The sequence below is a fragment of the Cnephaeus nilssonii genome (assembly GCF_951640355.1).
Source record: "Cnephaeus nilssonii genome assembly, chromosome: 21".
Classification (NCBI taxonomy): domain Eukaryota; kingdom Metazoa; phylum Chordata; class Mammalia; order Chiroptera; family Vespertilionidae; genus Cnephaeus; species Cnephaeus nilssonii.
This window is the reverse complement of record NC_137092.1, coordinates 19,816,460-19,829,399: the sequence shown is the minus strand read 5'-3', so window position 1 is coordinate 19,829,399 and position 12,940 is coordinate 19,816,460. Positions and strand designations below refer to the sequence as shown.

Here is a 12,940-nt window from a genome sequence, read left to right as displayed (position 1 = left end):
GAAAACAGCAAGAGGGCAGCATCTCATGTCCGTGTCCTGGAAGATGACGCTGAGGAGGCCCCTCCAGACCAGGGCATTACCCTCTCCCGACAACAGCTCCTGTGGGTGCCCTGCCCCTTACTGCCTTCAGGGATGGCACCAGTTTCAGAGGCGCTGCGTGCACCCCGCTGAGCGCAGCGGTTGCCAAGGGGAGCGGGTCATTTCTGTCTGTCCAGATGAGGCCCTGGGCCTTCACCCAACTGCCCAGGGCCTCCCTCTCCACGCCCCCCACGCCCTTCCCAAGAAGTCCCCTCCATTAGGCGCACCGGCCTGTTTCCCTCAACCCGAGTTTCCCCGACTGAGGTCTCCGGTGCCTGGGAACTTCCCTGCGCCGGGCTGGTCCTGCAGGAGGCGTGTCCCGGGACGCAGGGGGCGCGGACTTAACCGCGGGGGCGGGGTGGGCGGGGTGAGGGGGGGCGACTGGCGGGAAGACGGAGGGTGCGGCTGGGCGCGTGTGCCCAAGTCCGAGGGCACCGAGGTGGAGAGAGGGCCCGGGTGGGGACGCCCGCCGAGCCCAGGAGCCGGAGCGCGCGGCCGATTCAGGAAGTTCAGGCTGCGACCTCAGGGGCAGGAGCGAGTCGGAGCGAAACCTCAAAAATGCGCGGCGCCGGCCGGCCGGCGGGCGGGGAAGACAGAGGGCGCCTTTGCCGGCGCAGGTAGGCTGGGCGCCCGCGACCCTGCGCCCCGCCGGCCCGAGGGGACCGCCGGCCCTGCCCCCGCGCCCAGCCGACCCAGGTCCCCGCGACGGCAGTACCGCGGACCCAGGACGCGCCGCCGGGAGCCTTCCCGTCGGTGGGGACGGAGAGGTGAGTCCGCGCTTCCTGTGGGTGCGGAGCGGGAGGGAATGCCGTGAGCTGCCATCTGTTGGGAGGGAACCTCGGCTCCCTTCTTACTTTGGAAGGAGACCAGCGCCCAGGGGTGGCATCCCAGGGCCGCCTGTAAGTCGCCTGCCTCCGGCCCTTCAGGGCGCCAGCTCGGCCCCTCCTGGTGCGTGTGGGGTGGGGGTTCCCCGCGGTCCGAGCCCGCAGGGCGGAGAGCCGGCTGCTGCGTGCACGGCTGGCGGTTGGGTGGGGCGGGCGGGGCGGGGCTCCCTGACTGCGTGGGGACGTGTGGAACGGGACGGGGGCATTCCGCTCGCCACTGAAGAAGGTGAGGCCGTGACCCTCCAAAAAGTTAGCTTCCACGTCTCTGAATGAGCCCAGGTGGAGCCCAGTGCTCACCGGCTGAGAAAGTGGCCCGGACGAAAACCCGGCCTGGAGCCAGGGGTGGACGGGGACCTGCCCGCTTCCCTGGCTCCCGGCAACGGCTGGGAGCAGAAGGTCCCCCCGCCAGCCCTCACCCCACCCAGGAAGGCAGCTCGGGGGACACAATAAGCCCCGATTCCCTAGTGTTTCTGCAGAGCTCCAAGGACCACATTATGTAATAAGAGAGTTAAGTAAACGGCGGCTCTTAGCTCCTGGGAATGCCAGTCCTGCTGACCGAAAGGGAAACGAAGCAGCCCAGCAGGCTGCCCCTCCATCCTGTCGAATGAGCACAGGGGGGGAAAGTGCGCTGGAGCATCTCAGAAGCAACTTCCTCCCAAAGCTGCTGCGCTAGGTTCCTAGGAACCTGCACCTAATTTTAAGGACCCCTCACTCCCCCTCCCCCACCCCAAACTATATTTTTATTGATTTGAGAGAGGAAGGGACAGGGAGAGCGATAGAAATATCAGTGATGAGAGAGAATCATGGATCGGCTGCCTCCTGCACGCCCCTCACTGGGGATCCAGCCGGCAACCCCAGCATGTGCCCTGACCCAGAATCGAACTGTGACCTCCTGGTTTATAGGTCGGTGCTCAACCACTGAGCCATGCCGGCCGGGCAGGACCCCTCATTTTGAAGTCCCGTGGGCCACTGAGAGATTCTTGAGTCATAAGACCTAAAAGTAGCATTGATCCGTCTTGTTCCTACAAGTGGTTTGCAAGCACCACCTAAAGGATTGAGCAAGGCCTTGCTAAGAGGTCGATGACGCCTCCCCCGGGCCCAGGGCTGGGAAGTCTGACCGAGTCCTTCGTTTCCTCTGAAACTCTGGTCCCCATCTCCAGCCCAGACTCAGTTTTAGGAGAGGAATGCATTGCCAAACACTTGGTCAATAGTTAGCCTGTGGAATACAGAGAGGATGACTTCTGCCCTTTTCCCCGAAGACGAGACCCAGGAGAATAACGAACTCAACAAGCTAAGTCACTGCTTTCGTCAAAGAGGGAGGCACATCCATCCCATCTGATCATTCACTCAACACAGACTGGACCTACTGTGTGCCAGGCAGTCTGTCAAGACCTTGGAGTCCCAAAAGAATGAGGCAGTTTCTGCTTTTGAGGACCCACAGTCTGATCAATAAGACCGATACCAAAACAAACCGCAGTTCAGAATAATCCACATCATAATGGCAGAGGCCCTGGGACACTGAGCAATCCCGGGGAGGGAGTGATAAGCTCCCCAGGAGTTATCTGGGGAGTCTACGCTGCAGGAGGGCTGGGTGGGCAGGGTGTTGGGTGTTTGGGCCGACGGAAGACTATATGCAAAGTCAAGGGCAGGCTGGGGGAAATGCAAGTCATGGGGAGAATATGACCGTACTAAGGATGGCGAGCCCTCTCCCCCGCATGGGAAGTCGTTTGGGGTTAAGCAGGGAAAGGCTATGGTCAGATTTGTGTTTGAAGCGACAGCTAATGACCAGATGGAAGCTGGCTTAGAGAGAGGCGATGCAGAGATGGGAAGGACCTCAACTAAGATAGTGGCAGTGGACACTGAGGAGAGAGATGGGTGTCAGTGGTGTTTTTGAAAGGAGAGTCAAAGCCTGATGCCCAACTGAACGTGGTGACGGAGGAATGAATAGGAGAGAGGATGCTTATCGGGTTGAGCTGGGGGTATGGGGGGGGTGCCTGTGGGGGGCATCATAAGAACTACAGGAGGAGTGGGCCTGGGAAGTGGACTGTGGGAGGAGAAGGCAGTTAACACTTTAGACACATTTAAGTTGGATATTCCAGGAGAGGTCCCGGGGGATTCAGGTGGTCGGCAGTGCGTACTCGGGTCGGAGCTCAGAGAGAGAGGCTATCCAGATGTTGTGTGTAAAAGCAGTGCTGGAGGCGGCTGCAGAAGCCTCCGGGAGACCATGCCGGTGCCCAGAGCCTCGAGTCTGTCAGTAATGGCCTGCAGACGTTCTTTTCATGCTGCGTGCTGACTTCCAAATGACTCTCTCTAGATTCCCAAGGCTTTCCCCAGATGCCTGGCAGGGTGATACCTGAGCTATTGGGGAGAATCCTTGGTTAATGGCACACAGGTAATTACATGCCAATACCCAGGCATCACTGCCCAGTGTGAGAAATGAATACTCTAGAACAGTGGTTCTCAACCTTTTTAATGCCGCGACCCTTTAATACAGTTCCTCATGGTGTGGTGACCCCCAACCATAAAATTATTTTCGTTGCTACTTCATAACTGTAATTTTGCTGCTGTTATGAATCGTAATGTAAATATCTGTGTTTTCCGATGGTCTTAGGTGACCCTGCTAGCGGTTCTCAACTTGTGGGTCATGACCCACAGGTTGAGAACTGCTCTAGAAGATCAACTATAAGATCTGCCAAGACCTCTCCAAGTCTAGCAATTGCACCTGTGTGGGAGGGTCCCGCCATCATTAAAACAAGAGGACAGCTTTCTCAGGCTAATGCTAAGCCCCTATAGGGTAGTCCTTTAGGTCTGGCTGCCCCTGCCCAGGTCAGGATCTTATGGAAGAAAAGAAACCTTGAACTTAGAACTAGATAGACATGGGTTCAATTCTTCCCTTGACCACTGACTAGCTGCCCTCGAACAAGTCTTTGAATCACTCCCCTTATATTTAAAATGGGCTGACGGACAGTTACTCACCAGGGCAGTGGTTAAAATCAGAATCAAAATGAAAAAGAAAGTACATTTACTGTGCTTCACACATTGTAAGGTTCTAGAAAAAGGTGAGGGGTTTCATTGTTATTGCTCCTCTTGAAGTTAGGAGATGGGACTCTGGAGGTGTAGGATCTGAGCGGCATCTGGGGCCCAGACTTGCAGCTTTTTCACTGCAAGAAATATTTTTAGGCAGCAATTGCGTCTCCTGTCCTGTCAATGGCACACGTCTGTTCTGGCTGCTTTTTACTCCTTGCTCACAGTGGTCAGAGCCCAAAGAAGTGGATGCTTTACTAGCGCATCCCAATGCGGGTTGCGCACTGCACAAGGGCTCCTGGGAGCTCATGGGGCTGACAGCGGCCAGTCTTCCCGTGCTCGGCCAAGCACCACCCACGTGCGGCCCAGTCCACCCAGAGGGACTGCTTTTCTCTGATCCTCACCAGCAGTGGCCCTGAACCTGAGCATCGGCTCCTGCCCTGGGTGTGTCTGTGGTTCTCCCTCTGTCCCAAGCAGGGAGGCCTGGCATATTCCAACCAAGTGAAGCTTGCAAGTTATGCCAACATCAAAACGTTCAAGTCAACAGACTTCTGATAGGGCTGGCTGTTGGTGCAAAAAAGGAAGTAACCGCACAGGCAAAGACTTCAAGTGGAAAAACACTTGAGTGAGGAGCCACCCACCCCCTCACTTCACAGATGAGCAAACCAAGGTTCAGGGAGGCAAAGTGTGCGCCCAGGTCAACAGCTGGTGAAGGGAGGGGCGGGAATCCGAGCTCGGTCTCTTCGCTCAGGAATAGCGGACACCCTGGGGTTTCTGTCACCTGGAGCTTCTGCACCTCACACACGGGGACACACAGGCACTGAAATGCTGGCTGAGGTCAAACAAACAGACTGCCCTTAAAACCGGCCCTTCCCCCGAAACTCCAGGGAAAACTGGGAGCAGATCTTGGAGAATCCCCGAAGACCCCGGGGTCAGAGGGACAGCAGTGGGTGTTTGGTGAAACGTGCCATGAAGACTGTACCGAGGCCGGTGGACGGGCCAGCATACCTCACACACGGATACACACGGACCACTCGGTGAGAACGGCTCCAGGCACGTCACAGAGAGCTCACGAGACGCGTCACAGGCACAGGAAGGTGGGCCCACAGCCTCTTCCCTCTCCGAGCAGCAAAAGGAAAAGCTACCCAAGTTCTTGGAAGGGCGGCCCCCAGGGCCACAGAGCTCCACATGGGCTGAGCAGCCCGTCAGGGCATCCCAGGGGCCGGGGGTCAGGGGTCGGGAGCCAGGAGCCAGGAGCCGGCCTTTGGCGGAGGCTGGACCAGGAAGGCCGAGCTCTAGAATGAACGTCACAGGAACCGAGATTCCTCTCTCAGGGCGGCTCCCGGGGCCGGGGCAGCGTCCACCCGATCCCGGCCCCTGGGGAGAAACTCGCTCCGCACCTGTCAGCAAGCTGCTGGTGGAGGTTGCCGCTGAGCAGTGAAGAGACAGCCCCCTCGCAGCTCGGCCTCCTGGTCCGCACCGGAGGCTGGGTGACGAGCCACTGCAGACTTGCCCCTGCTTCTGACCCCCACAGCTCCTCCCTGCACGGAGGCTCTAGACTTCTATTCTCCGCCAAGACAGCCCTCGCTTCCCGCCAGAGAGTCCCCAGGAAGGCCCCCCAGCACCTCCTTTTCGCTTCAGGGCAGAAAAAGGGCGGCGGGGAGCTGCCTGCGATTGCGCTGTCAGCCGTGAGAAGGAAAGGGTGGCTCGCGGCTTTAGAGGGGGGTGTGGGGCAGGGACAGAGGAGGGACTGAGGAGTCCAGCAGCTGGGCATTATGGGAACCGACCCGCAGGCAGTGGACATGCCGTGTCTTCACCTAAATGACACGGGACCACGGCCACCTCAACAAGAGGTACCGCCCTTCCCACCCAACCTGGGAGCTCCACTGGGGGACAGCGCCAGCCTCCCAGCGCCCCTCTGCTGCCCGTGCATGGCCGTGACCCCGAGACTCCAGGCGCCACTCATGGACAGTGGCCTGAAATCACCCAGAGACTAACGCTGGGGTCAGAGGGACCTGCCCAGAGGGACCGGGAGTAAAATTCCCCCGACCATCGGCGGCCCCGCGAGTTCTCAGTGTGCAGGCAGGGCTGTCCCTAGCTGTCGGTTGAGGCTAAGAATTCGAAGCGCACAGAAATGACAGCCCTCACGGCCCCCCACCCACCTGGCGGCTTTCGGACCCATCACCGCTGTTTACACCACCTTATGCCCGGGACAAGGGGCGAAGCCGGGAGGAGCCAGCCCTGCAGCCATGCCCCATCCATCAAGCCCCTTTCTTGGAAGCGACAGATGGCCTCCAGCCTCCCTCTGTCACCCTGCCGTCCACGCCTGACCGGAAACACGCCCGCTGCCCAGCGTCCACAGCCTGCTGAGCAGCAGTGGCCGAGGTGAAACCCTCCAGGCTACTGAGACGGCGACCCCGCCGCCCCATCGTGAGGCCTCCACACCTTCGGCCCAGATGCCACCTGCTCGGAGCTCTCCTGGGTTCAGATTAGAAACGCAGGTCCCGCCTACGGACAGCTGGCCCAAAGCCGCCTCTGGTTCCGGGAAAAGGCAAGGTGGGCTCGGGGGACTCGCCGATGCCCAACCACTGTGCTCGTCGGAGCATTGAGAGAGGACACTGTTGGCCCTCCGAGGACAGAGCCGACGTCTGCTGTGTTCTCGGTGGACAGACGGCAGGGACTCCCAGCAGCCACGGAAAGAGCACCTCAGGCCCTCGCAGACGCCCTGCCTGCCCCGCCCCGTCTGGACAGGGGAAGGGACACCGTCACAGAGCAGGTGCCACATGGGGAAGAAGGTCCCAGCTCCTTCCTGACGGACATTTTCCAGGAATAAGTGATTAGAGGTTTTAAAAAAATTACTCCTTCAATAGGAACACTTAAACCCCTGAGGTGTGCGGTCATTCAACATTTGCTTTTGGAGTGAATGAATGAATTCACACCAAAAAAAAACACAACTATGACATTTTCTATTTCTTAAGCAATTAATAGTGGAAACTGGACCATTCTTTTCCACTTACTCGCTATTAGATTTCAAGCAACTTTGCATTATATCTTTCCACATTATTTTTATCTGGGAGAAATTCACATCCCATAAAATTAACCATTTTAAAGTGAACAATTCAGTGGCATTTCGTACATTCACGATGTTGTGTAACCACCACCTCGATTTTCATCACCCCCAAATAAATCCCTGTTCCCGCTGAGCAGGTACCCCTATTGCTTCCCCTCCCCAGCCCCTGGCAGCCACCAGCCTGCTTGCTGTCTCTATGGAGTTATCTTTTCTGTTATTCTATAAAGTGGAACCATACAACGTATGACCTTTAGTGTCTGGCTTCTTCATGTAGCATAATGTTTTCAAGGTCCATCCATGGTCTGGCTAGCTTGGTGCTTTTTGGTGACTGAGTGATATCCCATTGCGTGTATACAGCACCACTTGTTTACCTGTTCCTCTGTTGATAGGCTTTGAGGCTGTTTCCACTTTTGACTCTTGCGAATATGGGTGTACAAGGATTGGTTTCTGAGTGCTTACTTTCCGTTGCTTTGGGCCATACCTAGGAGTGGAATTGCTGGATCATGTGGCAATTTTTAGTTTAACTTTTGGAGGAACTGCCAGGCTATTTTCCCTTCCCCCGCTTTCTTATCAACACACTTGTCAATTCCCTTTCCTTTCTAGAAGATAATATGCATATTACGTGGCGTCCTTTTCTATGCCTAGTCCCTTCTTTGTTGCCTTTGATCTTACAAATTCATGAGAGATATTGCCTCTTGTTGTCCTAGAGATAGAGTTATTTGGATGCTTAACAAAGAAAATACTAACTCGGGAGGAAACAACAGCTAGCAACAGCAACATCCATGGAGTATTGTATACATGTGAGCCGGGCATTGTAGTAGCCACTTCACCTCCTTCCTCTCATTCAACCCTCATGACAGCTCAGCTACTGTCCCTATTTTGCAGATGAGGAAACCGAGGTCTCTGCCAAGAGCTAAGTGTTCTTCCCCCGGCTCCAGTATTATTTTATTTGTAAACCTTTGTGACCCTTGGTAAGATCGGACTCCCCCAGGTGTCCTTTGGTGCCACCGCTCTGTTGAATTCCCAGTGCACAGTATCTGGTCCATAGGAGCTGCTCCTTAAACATGGGTTCAGAAACACGTGCTTGTGCAGATGGAACTCCCAGCCCCTGTCACACTGGCACGTGACCTCAATGCCTGGGACCTCAATTTCAACTCACAGACTTTCTCAAAACAGACGTGGCCCAGGGATCAGGGAAAGGAGATGGTCAGACAGCTAGTGAATGGGGGCGGGGGGGGGGGAGCAGGCCTTGACCCAGGCTGTGGGTGGGAACGCAGGGAGCGTGTGCTAAGAATCTGGAAAGCTGTAGAAGAATCAAAACCCGTTCATGGTCACATCGGCCTCACGGGATTCCAATTTGCAACCTGTGATAGAGGCTTGCCCCTCTTGGGAGAATAATCTCATGTGTTTTCCAGCAACCTGTGCTGAGTGTTAGCAGTATTGCTGCATGGGTAGCTAACTGAGTATGCACAGGATGGGGGATGGCGGCTGGGAGGTGGCAGGGGGAGAGAAAGAGAAAGAACTAGAGCCAACTAGAACCAGCTTGGTTGCCTTTGTGACCCCAGATTTAAAATCAGGATTATCACCAAACTTAAGAACATACAGAGGGATCAAATGTGTTTCAAGTCGGAGAAGGAGGAGGCCGACTACTCCCTATCCACTCGAGGTTTCTTACATAATTGCTTTCACGGTCAAACATGCAAAACATCCCGTAAGGACCTCAATCCCAGCACGCCGTCGGCCACCCCAGCTCTGTCCCGGGGCCCTGGGAAGGGGGCAGGAGGGGAGAACGTGTCCCAGCAGCCCTTCTCCCGGGCCACAAGGAGGAATCCTCCTGCCTGCGGCCAGGCTGCTCAGGAGTCCATGGACCAGAACCGGTGGCTGGAGGGAGTTGAGGAAGTGTTGCCGTGGTAACGGAGAGAGTTTGGAAACCTCCAGATCTGGCACCCCTGATGGACTCCTCGGAGGCAGCTCTGCTTTCTTGAGCAACCTGGAACCCGTCATCCCCTCCGCCTGCACCGAGTCATCCACCTCAGACCACACCCCCCTGAGCCCGGCCCAGGTCCCGTTGGAGTGACAGCTGCCTCCTTGCTGCTCCCACCACCGTCTGTCCGATTTCCCTTCGGAGGCTTCACTAGTCCTGCTTTCTCGTCCGTTTCCTGTGCTCACCCATCTTCCCACAAAAACACAGTCTGTGTCTGTGGTTCATTAGGAATCCCGGCCAGGCAGCGGGCAGGTGCCGCAGGCCCTGGGAGAGCCTTAGACAACGGAGAAGGTCCCCGTCCTCGTGCGCCCAGTGGGTGCTCAACACCTGGCACCCGGCTGCCTGCAGCTGGACTGCAGACGGCGGACGTGGCAGCTCTTGGCCCCTTCGGCCTCAATGGCATCAACAACCCAGGCTCAGGGAAGGAGGGAATCGCCAGGAAAGGAGGGAATCGCCAAGAAAGGAGGGAATCGCCAGCAGAGCGTGCCTGCCTCCGGGGAAAACACGGGAGAGCCTTTTGCAGTAATGGAGGCCGCGAGATGCTGAGCGCCCCACACACGTGGGCTCTACCCACTGACTCAGCACTCGGAAATTACCACATGGGAGAGGAGCACAGCCAGCGCGGGGGCTCTCCGACACGTCATAGCCTCGCTTTCAGGTGGCGTCGTGTATGTGTTCGGCATGGAGCCCCGTGAGGCTGAGCCCCTCTCCATGTGAGGCCAGCGATCTTGGGATGCCCGGTCTCACCTCCGTCACCTCTGACCTTGGCACCGACAGCCTCACCCGAGAGTCAGAAGTAGCCCGTCACCGAGAGAGGCCGACAGGGTGCGCCTACACCCGAATGAACGCCCAAGACTCTCTGGCACCCGAGCCCAGGCTGCAAGAGTTCTCCAAACGCCGGCAGTGAAATGCCACTGGCGGATGCATTTCCCCGGGGGCCGTCCGTCTGACCAGTGCTGGTGTGAGCCCAGGGCCACTGCCCGGCACAGCGAAGTGCCCGCGGGGCGTTTGGGGGAAGAATGGTCACGTGGTCCTGACCAGCTGTGAGACCTTAGCTACTTCACTTCAGGGAGCCTCAGTTTCCTCCTCTGTAAAATGTTCATTAATTCCACAGATACTTCCCAAGAGCAAAACACGTCCCAGATGGTGGGGATGCCGAGAAGGGAATAGATCCTGTGAGAGGATTAAATAAACAAGGAGCCTAAGGCAGGGGAGGGGCACAGGGCGGGGCTCTCCCCTCAACGAGGTCATGGAAGGTTCCCCAAGGGGAACTATAGTTCTGCCGAGACTCACATGAAAGAGGCCAGGAGGGCAGGGCAGTGGTTGGGGTGGGATTGGGGAGCACCGGGGGTTCCAGATAAAGAAGTGTGTGTGGGGCCCCAAAGCAGAGAGGACCGCAGATCCCAGGGAGCCTGAGAAACAGAAGGCCTGTGGCCTGCAGAGGGGACGGGGCCCCGGGTGCTCGGTCTCCTGTTGCTTTTTAGGACATGGGGCGGTGAGAGAGCATCCCACTGGGACCCGGAGGCTGAGGCCCGCCTGCTGCTGGCAGCGCCGCTGTTGTAAACTGACATTGAACCCCGCTCTTCAGCTTATCCAGCTGAGCAACGGCGAGAGCCACCACCCCCCCCACCCACCCCCACACCCCCCCCCCCCCCCCCCCCGCCCACAGGACGAGGACCCGGCGAAGAGGTGCTTGCAGAGCCTTTGAAGAATTAAGATGAGTTACAAGTGCAGGGTCCCTGACGGCACCTCCCCACTCACAAAGAACCAGGCAAGCCCCCGGTGTCAGCGGGGCCTGGGGAAGCCATCACTTCAGAGTTTTTACTCTCCCTTCCCCCCTCCCAAGGGAGCAGGAGATAAATAGCCGTTTCTTTCTGATTGCTTTGGTGATATTTCATTTCAGTTCCTAATCAGATTTTGCCTGAGGGAGAAAGTGGGCTATTAATAGAAGGGTTTTTTAATTGTAATATTTGTGATTAACCCTGCACTGTCCCCAGCTCTGGCCAAGGCGTCCTTTGGTTGACCAGAGAGATCAGGTCTGAAACACTGGCCCTACTATGTCCCCTGCTCCCCAGCTTCCGGGGCCTCCCTGGGGCCCATCACAGCAAACCTGTGTGTGGCCTTCACAGCGTCTGTATCTCACCAGCCTTGCCTGAACCACTCATCTCCCCGCTCTTCCTCTGAGGGTTTCTGCGCTGCCACCCAGGCCCACACTCTGCTCTTGGCGGCCCTTCCTATCCATTGCACCCCAATTTCCCTTCTCCCTCCGAGTGTCCGACCCTCCAGGTGATGACATTCGCACAGGGTCCAGCACAACCTCCATCTCCTCCACGCCCCTCCCCCCAAACCCAAGCCCACATTGACCTTCTCCTTCCTCATGGTGCGTGCACTTTGGATTTTCTGATATTCACTTTAGCCTCTAATTGCTGTTACCATTTTTGGAAATGAAAAGGGCATTTTCAGTTTGTAAAGGACTCATGATGCTCTCATCTGGCTTTCCCAACAACACTGGGTGGGGGTGATCACCTTCCCATCTTAGAGATGAGGAAGCTGGGCCGGGGCTCGGGGCCTCGCCCTGGCCCCTGGCAGGAGTGCTCTGAGCTTCATTAAGAAACACTCCTTGGAAGGAACCAGCTTCCACACCTCCTTGTCCTCCCTCTGCACCACGTTGGTCACATAGTAGATTTGTAACTAGCGCTTCTTGAAACAAAAACCCATGTGCAACTTCAGGAAAAGTAATTCAAATGGCACATTCTATTGATGCAAATAATGGTGATTTGTACTATTAGCTTCTTCGTATACAAAGACTATGCTTGCAGCATAAGTTTTATATGTGCAGAGGGAGACTCGCACCCACTCTACACAAACCTCCCCACCGCGGAGTCATCGGGGTTAACCACAAACAGCACTGGCCCAGGGCCTCAGGGCAGAGGATGGAATGTGCTTCTCAGAACTGGCTCAGCAGGGGGACATGCTCCGTGCTCGGCCAGCCCTGGGGAACCGGTCACCTGGGCGTGGAGGGTCTGGGTTGCCCAGCACCACCACACAGCCAGGTGAAAGCCGCCAGGTGGGGGTGGGGTGCCCATCCACCTGCCCGTCTGGACTCACATGGGAGCTAACTTCCCAAGATCTTCAGGCCACTTGCCACCTGCTGAACTGAGGTGTGTTTTGCCACGCCCCTATGATCCTGTCGGGAGTCAGCCCTTATGACTCCAAATAGCAGCCCAGTCCTACCAGCCGAGGGCGCACTCGCGGGCACAGAGCTTTCACAGCGTCCACTGCTGGTTTGCTTGGAAGTTGGTGCATGTGACCCGACCTTCAAACCACAGCCCTGCCCCCAGTGTCCTTCCATCCAGGCCACACTGCGATCACTTTCCCCATTTTGGGATGGAGAAACTGAGGCCCAAGGCAACTGAACGCCTTTCCCAAGGACACATGCGAGCTCACAGGTGAGAATTTGAGCCGGCCTCGGAGACCCCAGTCTCTGAGCCTCCCCTGCTCGTGGTCATCAGACCACCTTCCAGCCAAGCATTCAGCTCCTGTGACCTCGTGCAGGAGCCTGAACACACACAACCAGATGAGTCAGAGCCAGAGCTGGGCCCCTGCAGGCTCTCCCCTGAGGACAGAACTGCCTGGCCCTCTTCAGGCCCCAAAGGACACCTGTCCCAGCCTGTGACGGCCGAGCCCACGCCCATCCCCAGGACCTCCCCGGCCGAGGCAGGGCCACACGTTCAGACCAGTTGTTCTATCAAAATGTTCCCACCCAATGTCCCAGTTCTTCAAGCCCTGATACTTCGAGGGTTAGTCTGATAAAAAAAAAAAAATGTATTCTGTGCTGCTAGCGGGAGATAAAGCTTAGAGGCTGGCCCCAAGCCTGCAGGCAGTCTACGTTTCCCTGCC

General features: G+C 57.0%; 1 protein-coding gene across 1 annotated transcript in view; it reads left to right on the top strand.

Annotated features, from left to right (window-relative positions):
- Positions 1 to 459: 459 nt before the first annotated feature.
- KIAA0040 overlaps positions 460 to 12,940 on the top strand; it is a 28,722-nt gene continuing 16,241 nt past the window's right edge. The window contains exon 1 of the mRNA XM_079760537.1: positions 460 to 845. The gene's annotated coding sequence lies outside the window, so the exon portion shown is untranslated. The remainder of the gene's footprint in view (positions 846 to 12,940) is intronic.